The sequence below is a fragment of the Stegodyphus dumicola genome, chromosome 1, assembly GCF_044657685.1.
Source record: "Stegodyphus dumicola isolate Sdum_Otavi_A_Nest chromosome 1, ASM4465768v1".
Classification (NCBI taxonomy): domain Eukaryota; kingdom Metazoa; phylum Arthropoda; class Arachnida; order Araneae; family Eresidae; genus Stegodyphus; species Stegodyphus dumicola.
The window spans coordinates 157933105-157959360 of NC_140768.1; positions in this window are offsets into that span (position 1 = coordinate 157933105).

The window sequence follows — 26256 nt, forward strand, 5'->3', positions numbered from 1 at the left end:
AATCGTATTACTAGAATCTAAAATTTTTGAAGTCAACACAGCGCATTTAAGTTCATTGTCTTCATCGTCCAGTTTTATACGAGAAAGTGCGTCAGCTACATTGTTTTCCTTACCCGGTTTATATTAGATTATTAGATTATATTCCTGGAGTTTTAAAGCCCATCTTATTAACCTGGACGTTAGGTTTTTCCCCGAGTAAAGTCTACCAACAGCCGCATAATCCGAAAAGACTGTTACTGGCGCTTTGCCGAAATAAACTCGAAATTTGTGTACAGCCATTAATACGGCTAATGTTTCCCTCTCTGTAGCTGTATAATTCCTTTGTGTCTGATTCAACGTTTTACTAAAAAATGCCAGAGGATGGCTATTTTGCATAAGAACGGCACCCACCGCATAGTCTGACGCATCTGCTGCAATTTCCAGGTTTCCGTCCCCCTCCGGGAATTTTAAAACAGGGGCATTGATGAGCGCTTCTTTTAATCTTTCAAATGCTGTATTTGCTTCCGCTGTCCACGTAAATTTACCTCTCTTTCTTTTGATTACTTAGTGGTTCAACAATATTAGCGAAATCTTTTATGAAAGACCGATAGCAAGAACATAACCCAAGGAAAGAAGAAAGTTTCTTGGCGGTGTTGGGCGGTGGGAAATTCTTGATGACTTTTATTTTTGAATTTTGCGTTTCTATACCCTTTTGCGAAATTTTATAACCGAGATATTTAAGTTCCTTAGTTGCGAACTTGCATTTTGAGGCGTTAATTGTAAGACCGGCCTCTTTTAATAATTTAAAAACTTCTTCTAGATCATTAATGTGTTGTTCCTACGTACTACTCGTTATAATTATATCATTTAGATAGATTAAAGTTGATTTTCCTAGGACAGGCTTTAGAACAATGTCCATAGCTCTCTGGAATGTTGATGGGGCCCCACACAACCCAAAGGGCATGCATAAAAATGCATAAGTGCCCGATTTTGTTATAAACGCGGTTTTATGTATGTCTTCGGGTCTCATAGCTATTTGATAGTAGCCAGACGTTAAGTCCAAAGTAGACATGTATCTTGTCGATTTGATCTGTCTAATAATTTCCTCTATAACCGGCAAAGGGTAAACTGGGAATTTAGTAATACTATTTAGTTTTCTGTAATCGATAGCAAACCTCCAAGGCCTTTTATCCGAAGGAGGAAACTCGTTCTTTTTCCTACATAGTACGACTGGACTCGCGTACTCACTATTTATCGGCGTTATTATTTTATTTTTTAACATCTCCTGAATATATTCTTCGATGATTACGTCTTTTTGTTTGTCATAACGGTAAGGTTTAGTCCTACAAAGTTTTTCGGCATTTAATTGTATCTGATGCGTAACTATTTGGCAACTACCAGGCTTTTCTGAAAACAAGTTAGAAAAATTACTCACCACTTGCTGGATGGCTTGACTTTCATGGTCATTCAGATGGCTAAGGTCCACTTGCGGTTTCTCCACAGGTTCCACCACCCTCTGGTCCATCTCCAGCACCACGGAACTGTCTTGAAAATTCAGCTTGGCCCTCGTGGTCCTTAAAAACTCCATAGCTAAAGTAAGAGGATTTTGCAGATTCTTCACTAGAAAAATTAATATTCGTCTTTTACCTGTATGTTTAATGATAATTTCCCGATGCAGTGACATGTTTTTCCTTGCGCCGCTATAATTTCCATATTTTTGGTTTTAAATAATCGTACCCTATAAAAATTCTTTTTGAAGAATGTTTCGCTCATAAAATTTCCTTCTGCTCCTGTATCGATGAGGGCTTCAACTGGTACATCGCCAACCAGGACTTGTATAATTGGTAGATGTGAGTTTTTTACGATGACCGTGTTTAAATGTCTATTTGAGGGTTTTTTTAAAACTTCCGGGGTCTGGACCCTCCCTTTCACAGGCCCCTCTAGTCGTTTAAAGCTTTTCTTTCAATCTGTGTCTTCTGGGTACGCGGATGTTTATTTTCGAATTTTCTTTTTGGGCCTTGACCTTCGAGGTTCGATGAGTTAGCTTGATAGCTCTTTCCCCCATAAGAGCGATTTCCATTTCTGGTTTCCTCATTTTCAAGATTTCCTTCGGGTACTTTGAGAATACGTTGCCCCTCTAGCTTTTTCCGCTATTCTGCGATTTTGAAACTTCACCGCCAATTCGAAAAGCTCCTGCAATGTGCTTGGGTTTCTAATTTCGAAGTAGTCTTGAACAGCGGGTAACAATCTTGGCAAGATTATTTCAATAATCTCCGCGTCGGGTTTCTTCCCATACAGCATATCCGTCAGCTTAATTTTTCGTAGAATAAAGTCCGCCAACTCTTCTATATCCCGTTGATAGAAACTATATAGTTCGGCTTCCAGCTTTGCTCGATCTTTCACTATGGGGAAGGCCTTTAGTAACGATTTTTTGAAATTTTCAAATGTATATGTCTGGCTTCCAAATTCACCTAATAAAAATTTGCCTATATTCTTCCACCATAGCGCGGCCTGTCCTCTTACTGCAGATGTGGCGATGGCAACTTTTTATCTTTCAGCCACAGGGTAGAGCTGGAAGTGATTTTCTAGGCCTTCTAGAAATATCTCCACCGAATTTTTTCCGTCGAAATTGACGTTTGGCTTGATTGACGCTCTCAAAGTCTGGACCAGGTATCCAAATCCTTCCAATTGGCTTGCCATTTCTTGGTGTTGTCCCGCGGCTTCCATCCGATTTTCGGCCATTTCAGTTCGATAAGAGTTCGGGCGCCAATGTAGAGTTGCGCGCCTCCAACCTGCACGCAACCAAGAGATGACTGTTGAAACTGGAAAATAGACAGAGTCTTGCTAAGGGTTTAAGTCCCTTTTTATTCAACTTAAGAAATTACAATTGCGTGCTTTGCTCACAAACTACGCCGACCCGGCGGTAAAATAAAAATAAGAACCTGAAAAGAAATAATAACAAGTCTCTAACTACGAGGCTCTCTAAAAGTAACTAATTTCACCGCGTTTTACAATACAGCTGCTAATTCAGCAAACTTTGAATATCACGTTGAACGATTAACAATTCTCCAAGGCAAGCACACAGGCCGAAAGGCGGGGTTCTTCACTTTCTGGCTAACTATCTCCGCGCTCGTGAAGTAAGAACAGCACATCTCGAACTCGCTTCCATTCTATTTAACTCAGAATACTTCCGCTGATAATTTGAATCCTTGCGCGTTCTACTAAAATTTACATACTCTGGAATTGGCAGTTCCAGGGATAACTGACTGATAATTTTCTTGACAGGAAAGATAGTTTAAACTTAAAATAAATGTTAGTTAAAATAAATATAAACCCTACATCTTAATTTTTTTCAAAGTTTAACCATATACAACATGATACACCATTTACTTATTAACTAATTGTATGAGGTGCATAGAAATTTGATGAAAATCTCAATTATAAAGTATAATTTATATATCACAATGACAAGTTTACATAAGTTGAATCAAGGATATTTTGTTGTTGCATATCTGTTACTATATAAACACAGGATCAAATTAAATTAAAATTATTAAACATTTATTATTATACTTGTTTTGTGTTATAAAAACCTGCTGAAATCGGTGTAGAGTAATAGATATTCTGATCATTCACAATTTACGAATTATATTTGAGAAAAGATAACGTAAGTTCAAAATTATTAAAGAACAATCTAACTATGAGATGTTAGAAAATAAAACTAGGACTAATATTTTGAAACAACATTTGTTCTAAGATTAATAAACCATGTTTCATATCGAAAGACTTTTAATGATCCTGATAAAAACTTAATTCGGGAAATACTGAAAAATTATTTCAGTGATACGAGTTATTGTTATAGTATTAAGTGATTAAAAATATTTCAGAGTATACTGTAAATGCTTCTCCTTCTAAAATAGCGTTTAATACGTTAAAGCCTTAAAATTAGTGATTAGCTTATCAGGTTCAATGTTCCGTCTTACTTTCTTCGGGAACATGCAAGGACCTGACTCGGAACAGAGAGCTTACTAAAGCTATGTTCAATCACTGTGGGAAGTAGACAGGATACACAAGAAGGGTATACAAAACCCTTTATTTTTCTCTATTTACAATAATTTCCGTACTTCGGAATACAAAGACTCACTACTTGTGGTCTAAACGCAAGAATATAAAAATAAAACTAAACTCTAATTTAACTTTAAAATAATAAACGTGGAAGATTGGCCTTATATTAACAGGAAGCCGTATGTAGTACAGAGAACTGTGAACACTACAATACGTTTAAAGTTATCAAGAGGATTAAAACCTCTAGCCTGGATGGCAACCAGCAACTGAGTAAAACTTCTAAGGTAAGCGGCCTGCTTCGACTCACTGCTTCCTCTCTCTCGCTTGGCAAAAAGCCACAACTTAAATACTTGGCGTTCGCCAGACAAACTTTGCATAAATACATTAACGCTTATAATTCTGGCCGGAAGTAGAAAATAAGAAGTGATAGTAAAGATTTAAAATAAAATAAACGTTAGTAAAACTTAAGATCCTTACATACTTCCCGCCAGAGTTAATTAGTTTGAAACTGAGGTCTAAAACGACCTTGTTGAAAGCTTTTAGCTCTAGAATCTAACGCGAGGCCAATCTTTTACAAACATTTTTCGCTAGAAACTAGAAATTTAAAAGAAAGAAATTTGTTTTTACAATAGCAGCTCCCAGGACAAACAATTTGTTTCATCTGTACTGCATCTAAACAGGAGCTTTTATTCAAATCTGGTTCCTTCCAGAGATCTGGAAGGAAAACTAGTTTAATGAAATGTTACACAATGAAATGGCAAGTAACATGTATAATTATATTTCTCTTAACATTCTTATTTCATTCATAACTATTTTAGTTATCTCTCCCCGTGCTCTCTGACATGTGTTGTAAAAGAACACCAAACACGAATGTGTTTCTGTCTACGTGTTCAACACTTCCTCCTACAATCAAAACACTAACGTGTTAAAATTCAACATACCAAGACCTCGTAACACACCCTAATTTCAACTCTAAACCCTGAGGTACTATTCTGAAAGTGGCTAACTCTGAAGTGTAGCGTCAAAGAGCCTAACTACATCATTCAACCTTTAACACATATTCACCATGATTTAGTCTTTTTACAGTCACACGATTAAAAAAAAATTTAACATTACTTTCACTTTTACCATATCACGGTATTTCGTAACATTTAAAATAACAGTTGACATTGTATATAAGAACATATTAACATGCCGTTAATTTTACACATTTGAAAACATACATTAGTAGTACACTGTTAACTTCTATTCTTTTCAAAGCAAGTGCCAATTCTTTCTACATTGAAATACTACATTTCAAAAAGTCTTTCAGACTAAAACTTCTTTCTTGCCAGAATGTTTTAAATAAAATTTATACAATAACTTTTTACAATATTTAAGTCTTTACACAACGCTATTATACATCAACTTTAGTTTTACGCGCGAGTAATTGAAAAACATAATACCAAAATCGGTAACAACTCATTTCTCGCCCTTTTGGCGATAAAGGTAGACCTCGCATGAGGTAAAACTTCTTGAAATCTGCCACTTGCAGTAAGAATGAAAGATTAACTTAAGTTTGCAAAGTAACATAAAATTTTACTTATCTTTGTGATATTCGGACATCCTTTTCTGGGCCCAGTCCTGAAAGGTAGTGCAGATTGTTATTTGATTTATCCTCCTTCTTGTACGGGCTCGCCCTTTAGTGCCTTCCTCTAGATGCTTTCTTTTTTCTCCAGTTCGGTCACCCTTGAATACCTTCTTTTTCGCTTCTGCCTGTGGTCTTGGTCGTTTGATGGCAGCTGGTCTTGGCGGAACCGGGAAACTTCTTTCGTGTTCCTGCTTGGACCTCGTTGCTGGCCGTTCAAATTTTCCTTGTAACTTTTCCTCCGTCACCGGTGGCCTTTCCACAGTTCGGCGACATTTGCTGCGGAGAGTCCTGTCGGATGAGTAGATCTTCCGTTTTAGAGCCGGGTTATAGTTCCGTCATTTCTCCTGGTTCTGTTTGCATACGTCGTCCTTCTCCCTTCTTCATTCTGGGGGTGTTCGTGAGCTCTCTTTTCTGGACGGTGGAACGGCTTCTTTTTCTTCGTACCTTCAATTTTTCCGCGGGGAAACTTTCTTTTCACCTGCTCCTGCCTCTTAATGGCTTGCCCTTGTACTTGTCGTTTTTCCACCTCTGGAGCTTGTGCCTGCGGTGTCTGCCGTGCCGGATCCTGGAAAAGATCTTTGAAAATTTTCATTTTATTACGATCATAGTAGGGTTTGATTTGATCAATGTTTGCGGAGCAGGTTTCACCATTTCTAGCTTTTAACACTACTACAGCGTGAGTTATTTTTTCTATCACATATGGTCCTTCAAATCGTGGAAAACATTTGGCAGTTTTATCTTATGGTGCTGAAGAAAGTGAATGCTTAATTTTTAAAACTTCATCCCCTACTTTATAAGTTACTCCCCGTCGTTTCAAGTCATAATATAGTTTTTGTTTTCTCTGTGCTACTTCAGTATTCTTCTTTGCTTCCTTAATTAGTTTTTCTATATCACCCATTTTAAATTCTGGGGCTCTTTGTTGCACATAAAATAATTTATCTAACGGCGTTATAATCTTTCTGCCTAAAAATAACTCAGCAGGAGTTTTACCCGTTGTATCATGTTTTGCGGTCCTAAGGGCGAAAGCAAATTCATTGACATAGTTATCCCAGCTTTTATGAAAATTTTTAACATAACTACGGATAATTTTCACTATATTTCTATTGACCCGTTCCGCTATATTTGATTGCGGCCGATACGGGACCATTTTTAAATGACGTATGCCCAGTTTTTGGCACATGTCTTCAAATACATTACTTACAAATTGAGGACCATTATCCGATATAACTTTTAGGGGCGCCCCGTATTTTAAATATATTTATTTAAAATAGAATCAGTAACTAATTTCGCGGAGGCTCGTTTTAAGGGAACAATTTCGGTCCACTTACTAAAATGATCAACCATAACAAGGAGATAGCGACTTTTATTTAACTGACTTTTTGGGAAAGGGCCCAATAAATCGATGCTAATTATTTCATTTGGAAATTCAGATTTAATACTATTTAGAAACCCGGCCGGGCGGAAATTAATATAATTAACTGCTTGACATGTTGGGCAGGACTGGACATACGCCCTTGTTAACTTTTGCAGTTCAGGAAAATAGACTGCCTCGCGTACGCGTTGGATAGTTTTTCGAATACCAGCATGAGAAGCTAAAGGGCTGTCATGGAGCTCCTGCAGGATATTTAATCTAAGACTAGCTGGGATAACAGGTCGAAATTCGTTGTTGGAATTCGTAGTTTTTGTATAGAATAATAGACCATCTATTAGTTCGTAATGGGCCGCCCTATTTCTTATCGCCACAATATCTTTGTGGCTAAAATTTTCAGGATCCTTTAAATACTCATAAATGCTTCCAAACTCAGGATCCTTACCCAGTTCGGTTATTACAGTTTCTCGGGAATTTATTGTACACGCTGTGAGCATTGCCACCTTTACGGTATTACATTCTTTATCTATTTTAATTCTGGATAGGGCATCTGCTACGATATTTTCCTTTCCGGGGGTATGCTTGATTACCAGATTATATTCTTGTAGCTTGAGTGCCCATCTTATTAACCTTGGGGATAAGTTTTTCCCTGAGTACAATCTAGTTACCGCCGCATGATCAGAGTACACTGTTATTGGCGCCTTTCCAAAATAGACTCGGAACTTTTGCACTGCTAACAGAACTGCAAGTGCCTCTCTCTCGGTCGCGGAATAGTTTCTTTGTGTTTGATTTAAAGTTCGGCTAAAAAATGCCACGGGCTGCTGATTTTGCGAAAGTACCGCTCCTACCGCATAATCCGAAGCATCCGCTGAAATTTCTAAATTCTCATCCTTTTCAGGAAATTTCAACACAGGGGCTTGCTTTAATGCTTGTTTTAATTTTTCGAAAGCACTATTGGCTTCGGCCGTTCACGAGAATCTTGCCTTTTTCCTTTTTAATTTTAACAATGGCTCAGCGATAGCTGCAAAATCTTTTATAAAGGACCTATAATATGAACAAAGTCCTAGAAAAGAAGAGAGCTTCTTTGCCGTGTTTGGAGTCGGATACTTTTGTACAGCGATTATTTTTGATTCGTCTGTCTCTATTCCTTTCTGATATATTTTGTAACCTAAATATTTTAATTCAGGGGCTGTAAATTTGCACTTTTTGACATTAACTTTTAGACCGGCCTCATTTAATAAAGAAAACACCTGTCTTAAATCCTGTACATGTTGATCGAGATTATCACTAGTAATAATGATATCGTCTAAATAGATAAATGTGGACTTTCCAAGAACAGGTCTTAACACAATGTCCATACATCGCTGAAATTTTGCCAGCGCCCCTGAAAGGCCAAACGGCATACGCAAAAATGCATAAGTGCCAGACTTGGTTATAAAAGCAGTCTTAGGCACGTCCTCAGGCCTAACCCCTATTTGAAAATAACCAGTCGTTAAGTCTAAAGTCGTCTTATATTTGGTGGATGTTATGTTCCTTAGAATCTCTTCAATAATAGGTAACGGATATACCGGATATTTAGTTATGGAGATTAATTTACGGTAGTCAATTGCGAATCTCCACCTTTTTGGATGTGTCAAAGGATAGTCATTATTTTTCTTACATAAATCCACCGGGCTAGCATAACTACTTGAGATGGGCGTTATGATCTTTTTTCGTAGCATATCGGTGATATGCCATTCTATAATTTTTTCCTTATTCTTATCATACCGGTATGCTTTGTGGCGAACTGGCATTGAATCTCCGGTGTCAATACTATGGTTAGTAACCTGAGTAAATCCTGGAATATCACTAAACAACGAAGCAAATTCACTTACCTCTTGTCGGATTCTTCCTTGCTCGTCATTAGGCAGGTGGTCAAGATTTAACATCGGTGGTTCAGCCTTTTCTGCACGAACTGGTTTCATTGTCAGCTCAAGGAACGCTTCATTAAAATCCAGCGTTGCTTGTGCCTCTGAAAGAAAATCTATTCCTAAGATTATATGTGCTTGCAGATTCTTTAGTATAAAAAACATCACCTTTACTTGTTCGTCCTTGATACGGACATAGAGCGGTAATTTACCTATACACTTACATTTTTCTCCTTGCGCCGCTAACACTGTCGTATTATCCGAATTATATATGCGGTATTTCCGAAAATACTTCCTAAAAAATCTTCTGCCACACAGGAACACTGCGCGCCTGTATCCAGGAGTGCGGTGGCTGGGATATTATTCACCCACAGTTCAATCTTCGGAAGAGTCAAATTTTTCACCATTACTGTATTTAACTTGAAGGAAGAGGGGTTTTCGTGGCCTTCGGATTTCCGCACCCTCTCGTCAGCAGAAATCCGTTTTAGTTTAAATTATTTTTCATTTCCGTGCTTTCCTTCTTTTTCCACTGGCCTTGAGACTTTTTTCCTGGATTGCTATTGAACTTTCGACGTTCGCCGGCTGTTTTTGAATGCTCGGGTTTCCTTGCCCACTGATTCGCTTTGCTTCCGTAGCCGTGTGCTTCAGTTTGCTGTAGTCTTGGCTCACCAAATTGGTTTCGCTGTTGATATTGGCGTCTTCTTTCAATGTCCGCCGTTCTTCTACTTTCAAACTGGATTGCTAGCTCAAATAACTTTTCCAGTGTAGTCGGACTTCTTAATTCAATAAAGTCTTGCACTTGGGGCAGTAACCTCGGCAAAATCACTTGAATTATCTCAGGATCCAGACGGTTTCCATACAAGAGTTTGAAGACGTGAATTTTTCTTAAAATAAAGCTTGAGAGGTTTTCGATTCTTTGTTGATATATACTAAAAAGTTCCATTTCTAATTTCGCACGATCCCTTACAACAGGGAATGCTTTTACTAGGGCATTCTTGAAATTCTCGTAAGTATAGGTGGGACTTCCTGCTTGACCCAAGAGACTTCTGCCTATACATTTGAACCAGTTAAGCGCTTGGCCCCTCAAAGCGCTGGTAGCTAAGGTAACTTTTTGAAATTCGTGCACGGGGTAGAGCATGAAGTGGTCATCCAATTTTTCCAAAAAACTGGTTACCGGTGAGTTTCCATTAAATGTTGCTTCTGGTTTCATCGAAGCGCGCATGGTCTGGACGATGTAACCAAATCCTTCCAGGGCGGCAGCTGGCATTTCTGGATTCTGAGCCGCTTCTGCAGGCTGCACAGGTTCTTCTTCAAACTCGGCCATGGTTATTCTTCTTCGTTGGGCGCCACTATCAGGTTCAATGTTCCGTCTTACTTTCTTCGGGAACATGCAAGGACCTGACTCGGAACAGAGAGCTTACTAAAGCTATGTTCAATCACTGTGGGAAGTAGACAGGATACACAAGAAGGGTATACAAAACCCTTTATTTTTCTCTATTTACAATAATTTCCGTACTTCGGAATACAAAGACTCACTACTTGTGGTCTAAACGCAAGAATATAAAAATAAAACTAAACTCTAATTTAACTTTAAAATAATAAACGTGGAAGATTGGCCTTATATTAACAGGAAGCTGTATGTAGTACAGAGAACTGTGAACACTACAATACGTTTAAAGTTATCAAGAGGATTAAAACCTCTAGCCTGGAAGGCAACCAGCAACTGAGTAAAACTTCTAAGGTAAGCGGCCTGCTTCGACTCACTGCTTTCTCTCTCTCGCTTGGCAAAAAGCCACAACTTAAATACTTGGCGTTCGCCAGACAAACTTTGCATAAATACATTAACGCTTATAATTCTGGCCGGAAGTAGAAAATAAGAAGTGATAGTAAAGATTTAAAATAAAATAAACGTTAGTAAAACTTAAGATCCTTACAAGCTTATGGAAAATTTCTGTCTGCATACGAACAACGAACAAAAAATTTCAGTAAAGGACAATGAAAATGCGCGAAGATCCCAAAATCAGGACAAATTTGCGACATTTGAGTTGCTCTTCATTACTATGACCAACATAAAGTTCTTCTTCTAGTAAACCGCAGCCAAGTCTCTTCATCAGAACGTCATGCAAGGATCAAGGATCAAGGAAGTGCAATTTACGGAGTTCATAGGCAATTACGCCTTTACCTCCACATCTTGAAAGGAAATTAAATCATCCGAAAGAAAGGCAAAAAACTCAGAAGTCAAAAAAAGGCAAAAAACTCAGAAGGTCTTAATTTTACGCCGAAAAAGGGCCAGAATAATTTAGATAGGGGCAGCCATAAAAATTTTGACTAGAAAAATAAAAGGTGATGTTTCTTTGAACCTTGATAATCATTTTCTTTGCATACGTCAGATGAAGAATAAGCAGGGGAATTCCGATGCGCGTTCTTCGAGGTGGGAGGGAGGGGGGGAATCTGTTTACAGGTCGAAAAAGTAGTTCTGCCAGTGATCAGCTGGGAGGGAGAAGTTTCATTTTTGACCGCTATTCAATGCGGTTTTTAAAGGCCAAAAAGGACGCTGTTAAGCGCCTAAGAAAGTTCCTTTTTAAAGGAAGAGAGAAGCTATAATTTAAAAATCTTTTTCAGTTTTATTTCATTTGATAGGTTAAAGTATTTTAAATCAGTCCTATTTGACTGTGATGTTTCTTATTAAAGAAACGTTTAAGGAGGTTCCTCGAGTTAATGCCGTGTGCATTAAAGAACTTTAGAGGCGGGGGGGTTAAGGAACGAGAGGTAGTTATTCACGTGGCTATCAGTGTGCTCATATCTAGCCCGTTTAAATGGCAGAGCTGAATATTCCCTGTTAAGAACCGCTCTGGATCTTTTCCGGGAAGAAGTAACAGCAGGATCGTATACGGGTAGCATATGAAGCACAGGATTTGCAACACGTTGAATATTTTTGAAAACTTTTTCCGAAAGTCACTGTATATAGCGATTAATGGGCATAATTTTGAGGTCGTTATGAATCTCTTCGTTCCGTACAAACCACGGAGCTTTTAGAATTTGCCGAAGCATTTTAGATTGAAAAATTTGGACATGTTTTCTGTTAGTCAGTGCACATGGGCCCCATACGAGACACGCATACGTAAGAACAGGCCTAATCTTTGATTTGTAGAGCAAGATTTTGTTATCAGTTGACAGGTCGCTATGACTAGCTAAAAGAGGGCGTAGGGCGGTTTTGACAGCTGTCGCACCCGCTATGATTTTGCGAATGTGAGGCTGCCAAGTTAATTTTGAATCTAGTAAAACACCTAGATATTTGTAAGAAGAGACCCAGGGAATGGGTTCACCGAAGAGCATAAAATTAGGTAAACTTGGGATATTCCTTCGGATGCACATATTGGCAGCACATTTTGCGACATTAATTTTGATTTTATACAGACCGAGCCAGAGTTCTAAGGTCGAAAGGTAACTCTGCAATTGTGAGATTACCTGGAGGGTGTTGGAGTGTTGTGAAATGATGGCTGTATCGTCTGCGTATAACGCAAGATCGATATTTGGGGCCTTAGGAATATCATTTACATAAAGGTTAAAGATTGCAGGGGCGAGGAGGCTACCTTGAGCCACCCCAGCATAGATTGGGCGGGGAGAGGAGAATTCGTGGTTAACTCGCACGCGGAAACTGCGTCCGGTCAAGTACGAGTTAATAATTTTAATGAGATGGGCCGAAAAACCAAGCCGCATGAACTTGTAAATAATCCCGTCCTGCCAAGTCCTGTCAAAGGCTTTGGCAACGTCCAGATAGACAATTCCAGTTTTCTCTCGCTTACGAAAGCCTTCATGAATGAATTCCACTACACGGAGTAACTGGTGTACCGTGGAGTGTTTAGGTCGGAAGCCGAACTGTTCCGGGATTAGTAAATTTTGATCCCGACAGAATTCATTCAGGCGATTAAGTAAGACAAATTCATAGATCTTAGAGAGAGAAGATAACAGACTTATGGGTCTGTAATTGACGGGAAGGTTTAAATTTTGTCCCGGTTTTGGAATGGGGACAACTGCTGCAATTTTCCAGCAGTCGGGGAAATAGCTTCTCCTGAGCATTAAGTTTATGAGTACCGTGATCCATACGATAAACATAGGGGGGAAGTTTTTGATCATGCGATTCGAAATAGAATCTATGCCAGGTGCCTTGTCAGGTTTCAATTTATCTATGAAAACCATGACTTCAGTAGGGTCCGTTGGCCTGAGTTCAGTTGTGATAGGTTGTGTTAAAAAATCTTTAACCCGTGCTTGTATGCCCCCCTGTGTAACCGGGCGGTTACAGTAGGAGTCGTGGTTTGGTGTGAATTGAGTTGCAAGGCTGTCAGCTATGACATTCGCCTTTTCTGAGTCAGTGTAGGCCATCTGTGCGCCATCGGCCGTTTGAAGGGGCGGAATGTATGTTTTATGTTTGCGTAATCGGGCGGCTGCGCGCCAAATCGATTTGTCTTCAGTCGTTAGGGACTCGATGTATGTTTTCCACTCCACTTGTTTTAATAACCGGGTTTCGGTCCTTATCTCGTTCTGTATCTTGCGAAATTGGGCACGGATATTGGGATCTCGTGACCTTTGCCAAATTCTTCGCAAGTAATTTCGCTGCTTAATTTTGAATTTAGTCTCAGGTGGGAGCCTAGCACCTGGGTGTTTGCGTGGTTTTGAAGCCGCAGCTCTCGCTTCTTTCAGTAAAGACTCCAGACTTTTGATATGCCTGTCAAAGTCCGAATTGCTGGAAATTTTGATGGGAAGGACTGACGTTTTTTCCAAAATAAATCTAAAGTCGTCCCAATTTGTTGAGACTTGCTCCTTTAATTTTGAGTATCGATTTTGAATATCTAGGGTTATCAAAACGGGGTAGTGATCAGAGTCCAATTCCTGAATCACTTTTATCTCATGCCGAAAAAATATATTATAAAAGGCAGCCAGATCAAGAACTGCAGGGGACCCTCTAACAGGGTAAAAAGTCGGGAGGGTAGGAGCTATGATCTGTACATGGTTACTCTGGCACCATGAATTTAGACTAATACCATACCTGTTCCTATTAGAACAAAACCATGCGGTATGGCGTGAATTTAGATCACCAGCAATTATTAGGTGATTTGAAATATTCAAAAGTTTATCAAAATCACTGACAGGAAAAGCTGGCCTTCCACGTGCTCTAGACAGTGGAGGTAGATAAGCTGAGACTATTGTCAGCGCGGAGGAATTTTGAAGGAAAATTTTGATGATTGTCGCTTCCAAAAAATTTAAATCAGGGGACGGTATCATGTGATGCTTTAACGAACGCTTCACATAGATACAAGTGCCACCACAGGGATTTCTGCCCTGTGACACCCTGTCAGTACAATAAATGTCATAATTCCCAATTTTGGGAGTATTCCCTGGGGTAAGGTGAGTCTCTTGGACTAAAAAGACGTCAATATCGTGCTCTACTACAAAATCACGAACTTCGTGAATTTTCGATGTTAATCCATTGGCATTCCACGTGCAAATGGTCAGTTCTCTGGTGGTGTTTGAACTGTTATTCATAAAATTGAATTTTAAACCGTTATTAGAGGTTCATCACTGAAAAACAGAAGACATGGGTCTAAAAAAGCCAAATTAGGTTGAAAGCTCAACATAGCTTTCATAAATATAAAATGCCCTCATTAAAGCATCTGCTTGCCTGAGTTTAGGCATTGCTTTTTTGAAGGCAAGGAGCAGAATATGCTTGTCTACCGCTGGGTCGCGGGAGATTTCAATTAAGCATTTTAGTGTAGATGAAAAGACATCGTCGGAATCATTGCTACACTCTGCTGTGGCTGACACTGCTGGGGCTTCTGCAGCCGGCAGCCTTGGATTCGTGGATTTGAATCCGTGCTCGGTGGTGTTCTTCACCATCTGTGCATAAGATGGTGAACTGACGTTGCTTCGGGGAGCAGGCATGGGACGTCTTGTCTCAGCAGTTGCTGGGGGCTTAGAAGAACCCTGCGGGGGGCTGTCTGAGCAGCTGACCTAGTCTTAGGCGCGGAATTTTTGCCACGAGCCCGTTTGTTACCTGGGTAGCGGGGACAAGATTTATATGAAGCAGGATGATCTCCACCGCAGTTGCAGAAAGTGGCAGGTACATCTAAGCCTTTGGTACACTCACGGGCCCAATGGGGTCCAGAGCATCTGACACAACGGATTGGAAGGGTGCAGAGTTCCGAAGAATGGAAAAAGCCCTGGCACCGAAAGCACTGAGTAGGGCCCTTGCGGCCGCGGTAACGCTCAATGCTGATCTCTGTGCCCCACATGTCAGTGACGGCAAACAGATGATCGAGGAAGGGGTGTGGGATGACTTGTAAATAAACAAGTGGCATTGGGTGTCTGGAGCGAGGCTGAGTAAGCCGAACGATGCGATGCACTTTAAATCCCATCGCCTCAACTTCCTCTTTGATGTCCCCGACGTCTGTTTCAACAGGGAGGCCTCTGATGAGAATTTTGACTCGCTGGTTCTGCTTGAGATCAAAAGTTTTGAATTGGATGCCGGCTTGCTTCATCCAGCGGGTGACCTCCCTGAACTCCAGCTCTGTCTGAACAAAAATTTTTAGATAGGGTCCAGTCAGGATGCTCCGTAAATTAGGGGAAATTTCTCTCATGAAAGACACTTGTGTCTTCCAGTTCTTGCTGCTTTTCAGATGTATTGCCGGAATCTCAGACTGCGGTGAGGGGATACGTTCCGTGCCTGCTCGGAATTAACTCCCTCAGTAGTACTTGCAGTAGCTATTTCTGCGTCATTGGTTTGATCGCTGATTAAGGAATTTTTAATTTTTTCGTACTTGTTAGTACTCCTCTCCTTTTTAGGAGTAGCATTTTTTGAACTGGTTGGCAATTTGGAATTTGGAATAGTAGCATTTGTTTCTTTAGCGTTTTGTGCCAAATCATCTATTGTGAGATCCACAATAGGCGCCTTCCCTTCTTTCGAGCCGCGGGGGTGATAAACCCGTCAGAGTCGATTGTCTGCGTCTTTTGCTTCCGCGATGACGTCGACTGGACCGGTTTCCCCCGCACCTCGTGCGTGGGAATAGATGCCTCTTGCTTACGAGGATCTTCTGTGGATTGAGATGCAGCCATCTTGGCTAAGCGCTCGCTCTCCAATATATTTAGAAATTCCTCTCTGGTCGAGGGAAGGTGAAAAATGGGTACATCCAGAGCATTAGCAATATCATTAATCTTGTGAAAAAGTGACTTACCCGCCCGGTCGAGCTGGTCGTAACCACTTGCATCTAATGGAGTAGGAGTTCGCTTCATGAAGCTCTTCTGCCGCTGAATCGCCTCGAACTGTTGTTTCAGGTCATAAAACTGGATGACAAGATTCATGCGTTCGTCATCTGGCGACGCTGATTGCACAGAGGTAGCCTGATCCCTAATCTCTCTCATATCATGATCAATAATTTCATTATTATCACAAAAATTCCCAGAATTGCCCTGCGTTGGCGGGAGCTCGTTACACGAGCGACCGTCACCCTCGCCGTCCATCCTCGGAATCCCAGAACGTCATGCGTGATTGACATTCATTATAACCAATGAGAGGGTGCCATTTAGTGGGAGGAGCGAGAAGAGGTCCGGTTAATAACGTGTCCCGAAGTAGACAGATGTCTTCTTGTTATGCACCCGCTAAGTCTTTCTGCCCGCATGACGAAAATCAAGCTTAGGTGCGAAAGAAAAGCAAATAGAAAGATCAACGATCAAGGATCAAGGAAGTTAATTTACGGAGTGCGCTAGGCTAGGCCTTTAACTCCACATCATCAGAGATAGAATAATTACATCAAAAGAGAGGTTCATCTAATAAGGGGAAATTTTGAAGCCTTATTATAAAAAGAAAAGCTTTTCAGTTAATGCCTTCCGCACGAGAAAAAAGGAAAACTCTTAGAAAGTCTTTAAATTAAATTTTGTGTTTAAAAAGGGCCAGGAATAAATTTTGAGAGAGGAGTGAACATTCAAAAAGTTTTGAAAAGAATAAAAAGGTGCAATACATTTCCTTGATTCTTGATATCAACAGCAAAATAAAATCCTTATGACAAGCAATCCGGAGAGTTGGGCAAAAAGGGCTGGGGGCGAAACCCGTTGGGCGGGTTCTAGTAGCAGTTCAGTGTGATACACTGAAGAAGGAGAAGAAAATTATTGGTCGCTATTTAGTGCGACATTAAAAGGTCCCCTTAGGGGATCGAAAGCAACCCGTTTAGCGGGTGGAAAAGAACCTTTTAAGAAGCTATTGAGAAATTAAGTGCAGTCGCATGCGGCTGCGGAGATAAGTTGTCCCTTGTTAAAGAAACGTTAGAAGACTCTTCTTAAGAACAGGGTTCCTCCGGTCAATGCCCTTACGCATTGTTAACGCGGGGGCGGTTGGGGTTTAGGAACGAGAGGTAAGCATCCACTTGGGCGTCTGTATTCCAATACCGACGCCGTTTAGAAGGTAGTTGAGCATAATCAGGTTGTAAGATTGCTCTGGGTCGCTTTTTAGAAGAGGCAACCGCAGGATCATAAACTGGCAGGGTATGTAATACTGGATTTCCAACAAGATGGATGTTTTTGAAAAATCTTTCCGAAAGTCGCTGTATAAAGCGATTAATGGGCATAATTTTGAGGTCGTTATGAATGCCATCGTTCCTTATGAACCATGGAGCGTATAAAATTATGAGGGTACACTTTTAGCTTTTAGAAACTATTTATTTACAATCTTAGAATGTATAATCACAGAGAACTGCAATACCAGCATAGTTCTATTTTCAAATCTGTATCCAAAGTGTTGCCAATTACAAGTTACTAAATATTAAATGTTACCATTTACAAATTATTAAATATTACATCTTCCGTTTTTTTTAAAGAGTTCAAAAGTTTTAACAGCCTAAAATCAGTCCAGATATCTGGCCGGCTTTCTAATTATTCGCTCACTTCGAGTTCTTAGCTCACCGTTCCTTGTTTCTGAGTTAGCAGAGTTTGGTAGTTGATCTTCTAAACTTTGCCCTTGAAATATCTGGAATCATATCCTTTTACATCTGTCTTCTGTGCATTAACTCCTTGTTCTCTTCCTCTGATATTCTCATCAACAGCTGAACTGTTTTCTCTAATATCTTTTCTATTTCTTCTCAATGATCCACCTGATCTAAGTATATATGATCTAGGCGTCTTATGCACTTCTTCTACAACTGCTGGTTTCCAGCGATTATCTTGATATACCCGAACACTATCTCCTTTATTTAGCGATGGTAATGTTTTTGTGTGACAATCATAATATGACTTCTGTTTAGTTCTTTCTTGGTTGATTGTTTCTTTTACATTTCTCACAACTTGAGGTTTAAGTAATTCTTCAGATGTAGGAAGAATCGTTCTTGTTCTTCTACTCATAAGTTGTTGAGCTGGTGATCCTAGCATATCATTAGTTGGAGTGTTCCTATGAGCTAACAAAGCTAAATAAGGATCAGCATGATCTGCTTGAGCTTTCTTTAACAATTTCTTCGCCGTTTGTACTGAAAGCTCTGCTAATCCGTTCGACTGTGGATGGTATGGGCTGCTTGTTATATGTTTAAATTCGTACTTCTTTGCAAATTCTGAAAATTCTTTACTTGCAAACTGAGGTCCATTATCAGATATCACTATCAATGGTATACCGTATCTTGCAAAATGAGATTTCATGTAACTGATCACTGTCTGACTTCGAGTATCCGGTAGTTTGGAGATTTCAAAAAAGTTGGAATAGTAATCTACAGTTAATAAATATATATCTTTGTTAATCTCAAATAAATCTGTCGCAACTTTATACCAAGGTAAATTGGGAATTTCATGTGGTATCATAGGCTCTCTTATGTTTTTGTTCTGGTATTCATTACATATAGAACATTTTGAAAATTTATCTTCTAACTGCTTGTTCATAAGTGGCCAAAACAAAACATCTCTCTTTTCTTACATTTTTCTATACCAAAATGACCCTCATGAATTAAATTTAACATTTCCTTTTGCATAGATAAAGGAATAATTACCCTTCCTCCTTTGAAAAATAAGTCATTTTCCATTGTCAACTCATCTCTGTAGTCCCAAAATACTTTGACTTGAGGTTCTACCTGATGTTTCCTTTCTGGCCAGCCTCTCAGAATATATTTCTTTAAGCACTGTAGTGTAGCATCACATTCACTTTCTTTCTTCAATTCATAAATTTTGTCATCAGATGCTGGAATCAGTGTACAAATTTCTGTATCTTCATAATTATCTTCTTCTGTTGTATTCAAATATGCTCTACTCAACGTGTCTGCTATTAATAAGTCTTTCCCCTTTTTGTATTGTACATCTAGATCATATTTTTATAAATTTAACAGCATTCCTTGCAATCGCTGTGGTGCTTTAAAAAGAGGTTTTTTAGTTATGCTTTCTAATGGTCGATGATCAGTTTCAACTGTAATACGTTTGCCATATATATATTGATGAAATTTAGAACATCCAAAAGTAATAGCTAAAAGCTCTTTTTCTATCTGAGCGTAATTTTTCTGACTTTTTGTTAGAGCTCTGGAAGCATAAGCAATTGGTTGGTTTTTTTGTAGTAAAACAGCACCTAATCCTTCAGAACTTGCATCTACTGAAAGAGTTACATCCTTATTAACATCATAGAATTTTAATACGGGTGCTTTTGCAATCAATTCTTTAAGTGTTCCGAAAGCTTTTTGATGCTTTTCAGTTCAGTGCCAGAGGACATTTTTCTCAAGTAACTGTCTTAATAGTGCAGTAATAGTAGTTTAGTTAGGAATAAATTTGGCTAAATAATTAATCATTCCCAAAAGTCTTTGTAGCGAAGGCACATCTGTAGGTTCTGGCATTTTAACAATTGCTTCCACTTTAGAAAAATCAGGTTTTAGTCCATTTTCACTTAACTCGTGCCCTATATAATTCACACGATTAACTTTTATTTTACATTTAGCCTTATTGAACTTCAAATTATTTTCTCGTGCTCTCTGGAGTACTTTTTTAAGTCGTAGCTCATGTTCCTTTTCATTAGATCCCCATATTAAGATATCATCTATAATACATTCAACGCCTTCTAGGCCTTCTATTATTTGGCTTAATTTTCTTTGGCAAATTTCTGGAGCTGAACATATGCCAAAAGGTAATCTTTTAAATTTGTATCTGCCAAAAGGTGTATTGAATGTACACAAATTACTACTTTCTTCGTCAAGCTGGATTTGCCAAAAAGCACTATTAGCATCTAAAACAGAAAATATTTTTGCGTTAGGCATTCTAGTGACAACTTCGTCAATGGTTAACATCGGATAATGTTCTCGTTTTATAGCTTTATTTAAATCTCCAGGATCTAAACATATTCTTATTTTGTTCGGTTTGACAACTGTGACCATTGAATTTACCCATTCAGTTGGTTCTCTTACTTTCTCAATAACATTTAAATTTTCCATTCTTTGTAATTCTTTCTTAACTTTATCACGTATAGCTATGGGTATTTTTCTTGGAGAATGAATGACTGGTGTTACATCTTGTTTTAACTGGATTTTATATTCTCCATTCAAACAACCTAAGCCTTCAAATACATCTTTGTATTCCTCCAGTAAGTCTTCAGTGTAAACAGACATTACTTTCTGAATCAAACCTAGTTGCAAACATGATTTTAATCCTAATATAGAAGGTACTTCTTTGTCAATAACTTGGAATTCCACAACATAATTATTTTTTCCATATTGGCAGTTAAGTACTACTTTTCCTAAAGTATCCATTTTATTCCCAGAGAATGTAACTAATCTTTTAATTTCAGACTTCTGTATCGGAACATTTAGCAATTTCACTTTGGTTTTAGAAATAACATTGAACATTGCTCCAGTATCTAACTGCAAATTTAGTTTACTTTTATTTACATTAATGTCAACAGTCCATTTCTCTTCCTTGTTATCTGAATTAAGGTTTAATGTGCCAACATAAAATTCTAATTCTTCCTCACAGTCATGATTTATTAATTTAATTTGTCTATCTTTTTTGTTTACCTTGAGTGGTTCATTTTTTATTATATAGCTTTTACACTGATTCGCAAAATGATTTGCCTTTTTACATTTATGACAGATTTTTCCATATGCTGGACACATTCGATACTCATGAGATGTTCCACATTTAGAACAAACTTTTGTCTTTTGCTTATCGGTATTTACCTCTTTGTAGATATTCTTATTATGTTTACTTAGTTTCTTTTTCACTAAGTTTACAGCAGTTTCCTCATCTTTTATGATTTTCATTTGATGTGCACTTATTTCAGCAGATCTGCATATATCAAGAGCTTTTTCTAATGTTAATTCTGTTTCATGTAACAATCTTGCTCTCACTATATCATCTTTAATACCACAAACAATTTTATCCTTTATTAAACTATCCGTTAATTGTGCAAACTCGCATGTTCTAGCTTTATTTCGAAGGTCAGTTACGTATTCATCTATGGTTTCTGACGCAGTTTGATTTCTAGTAAAGAATAAATGTCTTTCATATGTAATATTTTTCTTAGGAATACAATATTCCGTAAATTTTGTTTTAATTTCACTTAATTTAATTTCTTTACCCTCTTCTATAGGAAATGTACGAGTATTATATATTTCAAGACCACGAATTCCTATTACATGAAGAAAAGTACTTCTTTATTATGTAATCCACTAGCTACTTCATATATTTCAAATGATTGCAGCCATCTCTGCCAATTCGAAGACAGATTTCCATCAAATTTCATCGGCTCTGGTGGTTTTAAACTTTCCATTTTGAAAGCAAAACACTCCTGACACCATATAAAATTATGAGGGTACACTTTTAGCTTTTAGAAACTATTTATTTACAATCTTAGAATGTATAATCACAGAGAACTGCAATACCAGCATAGTACTATTTTCAAATCTGTATCCAAAGTGTTGCCAATTACAAGTTACTAAATATTAAAAGTTACTAAATATTAAATATTAAATGTTATTTGGACGTGTTTACGGTTAGTCAGAGCAGCTGAGGCCCAGATGGGACTCGCGTAAGTGAGAATAGGCCTTATGATAGATTTATAAAGCAAGATCTTGTTATCAAGTGACAGGTCGCTATTTTTAGCGAAAAAGGGGCGCAGGTTGGCTTTGACAGCTTCCGAATTCGCAATAATTTTTTGAATGTGAAATTTCCAAGTTAATTTTGAGTCTAGTAAAACACCAAGGTATTTGTAAGTAGTAACCCAGGGAATAGGTTCACCGAAGAAAATTAGATTATCTAAACGAGGGATGTTTCTTCGGATGAATAAAGTGGCAGCACATTTAGCGACATTAATTTTGATTTTATACAGTCCGAGCCAGAGTTCTAAGGCTAAAAGGTAACTCTGTAATGTAGAGATTACCGTGGTGATGTTGGTATGTTGAGTTAGGATGGCCGTATCGTCTGCATATAAAGCTAAATCGATACTAGGTGCCTTAGGCACGTCGTTGATATAGATATTGAAGAGCAGAGGTGAGACAAGACATCCCTTAGGACATCCAGCATGGATCGGGCGGGGAGAGGAGAGTTCGTGGTTAACTCGTACGCGGAAGCTTCATCCGGCTAAGTACGAGCTAATAATTTTAATGATGTGAGCCGGAAACCCAAGTCGCATGAGCTTGTAAATAAGTCCGTCATGCCAAACCCTGTCAAAGGCTTTAGCTATGTCAAGATAGACAATTCCAGTATTCTCTCGCTTACGAAAGCCTTCATGAATGAATTCCACTACACGTAGTAACTGGTGTACCGTGGAGTTTTTAGGTCGGAAGCCGAATTGTTCCGGGATGATTAAGTTTTGATCTCGACAGAATTCATTCAGGCGATTAAGTAAGACATATTCATATACTTTTGAGAGTGGGGAAAGCAGACTAATTGGTCCGTAGTTGACGGGTAAGTTTAGATTTTGACCCTGTTTTGGAATGGGGACGACCGTTGCAATTTTCCAGCGGTCAGGGAAGTAGCTTCTCCTTAGCATAAAATTAATAAGGACCGTAATCCAAACAATGAACATTACAGGGAAATTTTTAATCATGCGATTAGAGATAGAATCCATGCCTGAGCCTTGTTGGGTTTTAGTCTATTGATGTATTCCATCACCTCTTTAGGATCAGTGGGCCTAAGTTCAGGCGTGAAAGGTTGTGTTAAAAACTCTTCAACACGTGAATGTATGCGCCCTTGAGTAACCGGGCGGTTACAGTAGTCGTCGTTATTAGGAGTGAATTGAGTAGCAAGGCTGTCGCCTAAAGACAACGACGAAGAGACGGGTTTCAGTCCTTATCTCGTTCTGTATTTTGCGAAATTGGGCGCGGATACTGGGATCACGCGACCTTTGCCAAAGTTTTCGCAAAACGTTCCGCTGCTTAATTTTGGATTTAGTCTCAGGTGGGAGTCTGACACACGAATAGAAAATTGGTTTTGAAGCCGCAGCTCTCGCTTCTTTGAGAATGGACTCCAAATTTAGTAAACACCTGTCAAAATCCGAATTGCTGGTAATTTTGATAGGGAGGGTAGCAGTACGTTCCAAAATAAATCTAAAATAATCCCAATTTGTAGAGACTTGCTCCTGTAATTTTGAGTAACGATTTTGGATATCTAGGGTGATCAAAACTGGATAGTGATCAGAGTCAAGGTCATGAATCACTTTTATTTCGTGTCTAAAATTGACATTATAAAAGGCAGCCAGATCAAGAACTGCAGGGGACCCTCTAACAGGGTAGTAAGTCGGGAGGGTAGGAGCTATGATCTGTATATGATTTCTCTGGCACCATGAATTTAGACTAATGCCATACCTGTTCCTGTTAGGGCAAAACCATGCGGTATGATGTGAATTTAGGTCACCAGGTGATTTGATAATGATAAAAGTTTATCAAAATCACTGATAGGAAAAGTACCTCTTCCACATGCAGTTGATAGTGGAGGCAGGTACGCCGAGATGACTGTTAGTGGGGGAGAATTTTGGAGGAAAATTTTGATAATTGTCGCTTCCAAAATACTTAAATCAGGAGGAGGTATCATGTGATGCTTAATCGAACGCTTCACGTAGATACAGGTGCCACCTCTTGCACGCCTGGCTAATGACACCCTGTCAGTCGAGTACATGTCATAATTCCCAGTTTTGGGAGTTCTCCCTGGGGTAAGATGAGTCTCTTGGACTAATAACACGTCAAGATCGTGCACTACAATAAAATATTTGACCTCATCGATCTTATTGATGAGGCCGTTTGCATTCTATGTGCACATGGTAAGTTCTCTGTTGGTAATTGAACTTTGTCTTAAACAGTTGAATTTAAGCCGTGGTAAAAGGTTACAGCTCTGAAAAACTTAAGACACGGGTCTAAAATAGCCGAGAAATCCTAATTTGAAAGCATAATATAGCTTTCATAAATTAGGAAGGCCCTCGTAAGAGCGTCTGCCTGCCTAAGCTTTGGCAGAACCCTTTGGAAGGCTTGTATTAGAATATGCCTATCTACCGCAGGATCGCGGGAGATTTCAATTAGGCATTTTAAAGTAGAGGAGAAAACATCCTCGGAGTCTCCACTTTCTACTTGAGTAACCGGGGGAGCTATTTGAGGCACATTCGCCATAGCCGCCATATTTGGACCCTGATTTTTGGGTCGGGGCTCTGTAGGTCCTTTACCTAGGGTCGCTGCATAAGACAGCGAGCTTGTGCTTTTAGGTGCAGTCACAGTGGCTGGTTGTACAGCTTTTGCTGGGGTGTTTGTAGTTCCCTGAGGGGGGTTGCAGGAGCAGCTGCCCTAGGAGCATTCTTTTTTGAGCTCTTTTTGTTATTACCTGGGTAACGAGGACAAGATTTAAAGGACGCTGGGTGACTACCTCCACAGTTGCAGCAGCAAGCAGGTTGATCGTCACTTAATGTGCAATCTTTTGCCCAGTGCGGGCCAGCGCATCTCACACAACGGATGTTAAGGGTGCAAGTTTCAGAGGAATGACACTCTGACTGAAAAATTCCTTGGCACCTAAAGCATTGAGTAGGACCTTTACTGCCTCTGTAAGCCTCAAATTTGACCTCAGCGCCCCACATATCGGTGACACTGTACAGTTGGTCTATGAGGGGATGAGGTCGGACTTGTATGTAAACAAGTGGCATAGGGTGTCTAGTACGCGGTTTAGGCAACCGGGCGCACCTATGCACTTGGAAACCCCATGATTCCACTTCATTTTTGACGTCCTCGATTTCAGTTTCTTTAGGGAGTCCTCTGATAACAATTTTGATAGGCCTGTCCTGCTTTAGATCAAAAGTCTTGAATTGGATGCCGGCCTGCCGCATCCATCGTGTAACCTCCCTAAATTCTAGTTCTGTTTGAACAAATAATTTTAAAAAAGGTCCAGTGAGAATGCACTTGATATTAGGGGCAATTTCTCGCAGGAAAGTCATCTGCGTTCTCCACTGTTTGCTGCTCTTAACGTGAATAGCCGCAATGGAGGGTTGCTGTGGGGGGGAGCGCTCTGTGACTGCGCCGTACTAGTTTCTCCTCCTGAAGTTTCCCCGTTAACAGGGGGGTGATTATCGAGCTTCCCTTGGCAGGACTGCGACCGCTGTCCAAGAGGCTTTCTTTAATTCTTTCATATTTGTTTTTAGAAACAATATTTTTTGAATTTGCAATTACTTCAGTGGGGTTACTATCATTAATTGTAATGATTTCTGGAGGTTTTCCCTGTTTGCCTGATGCGGGGGTAATAAAGCCCTCCGAATCTACGCTCGCAGTCTTTCATTTTCTGCTGGAGGCAGTAATGGTATCTTGAGCCGAGGGAGTCGAAACTGGTCTATCTGCTTGCTTCTTTACTCTATGCGTGCGAGAAACAGGTTTCAAATTGTCCTTGAGTTTCTCCTTGCGGAGAAGAGCTTCTTTTTCGGCGACCATTTTGGCAATTTTCTCGTTTTCTAATAATTGCTGAAATTTTTGTAACGTGGCAGGGAGTTGGAATATCTGTACATTAAGTCGGTTTGCAATGTCGTTGATCTTATTAAAGAGTGTCTTACCCGCTAGGTCTAGTTGTTGGTATCCAGAAGTATCCAGGGGAGCTCCAGTTCGTTTTAGAAACATTTTCTGCTGTTGAATGGCTTCAAACTGAGTTTTGAGTCCGTAAAATTCAGTGATAAGATTAGATCGGTCGTCTTGGGTATTATCATCAGATGGATTGCTCTCTGTACATGATTGCACGTTTGGAGTATCCAAAGGTAAAGCATTTGTTTGCGAAGAATCACAAAATTCCATGGATGAAGGCTGTGTCGGCGGGAGCTCGCAAAGCGAGCGACCGTCCTCGTCCGC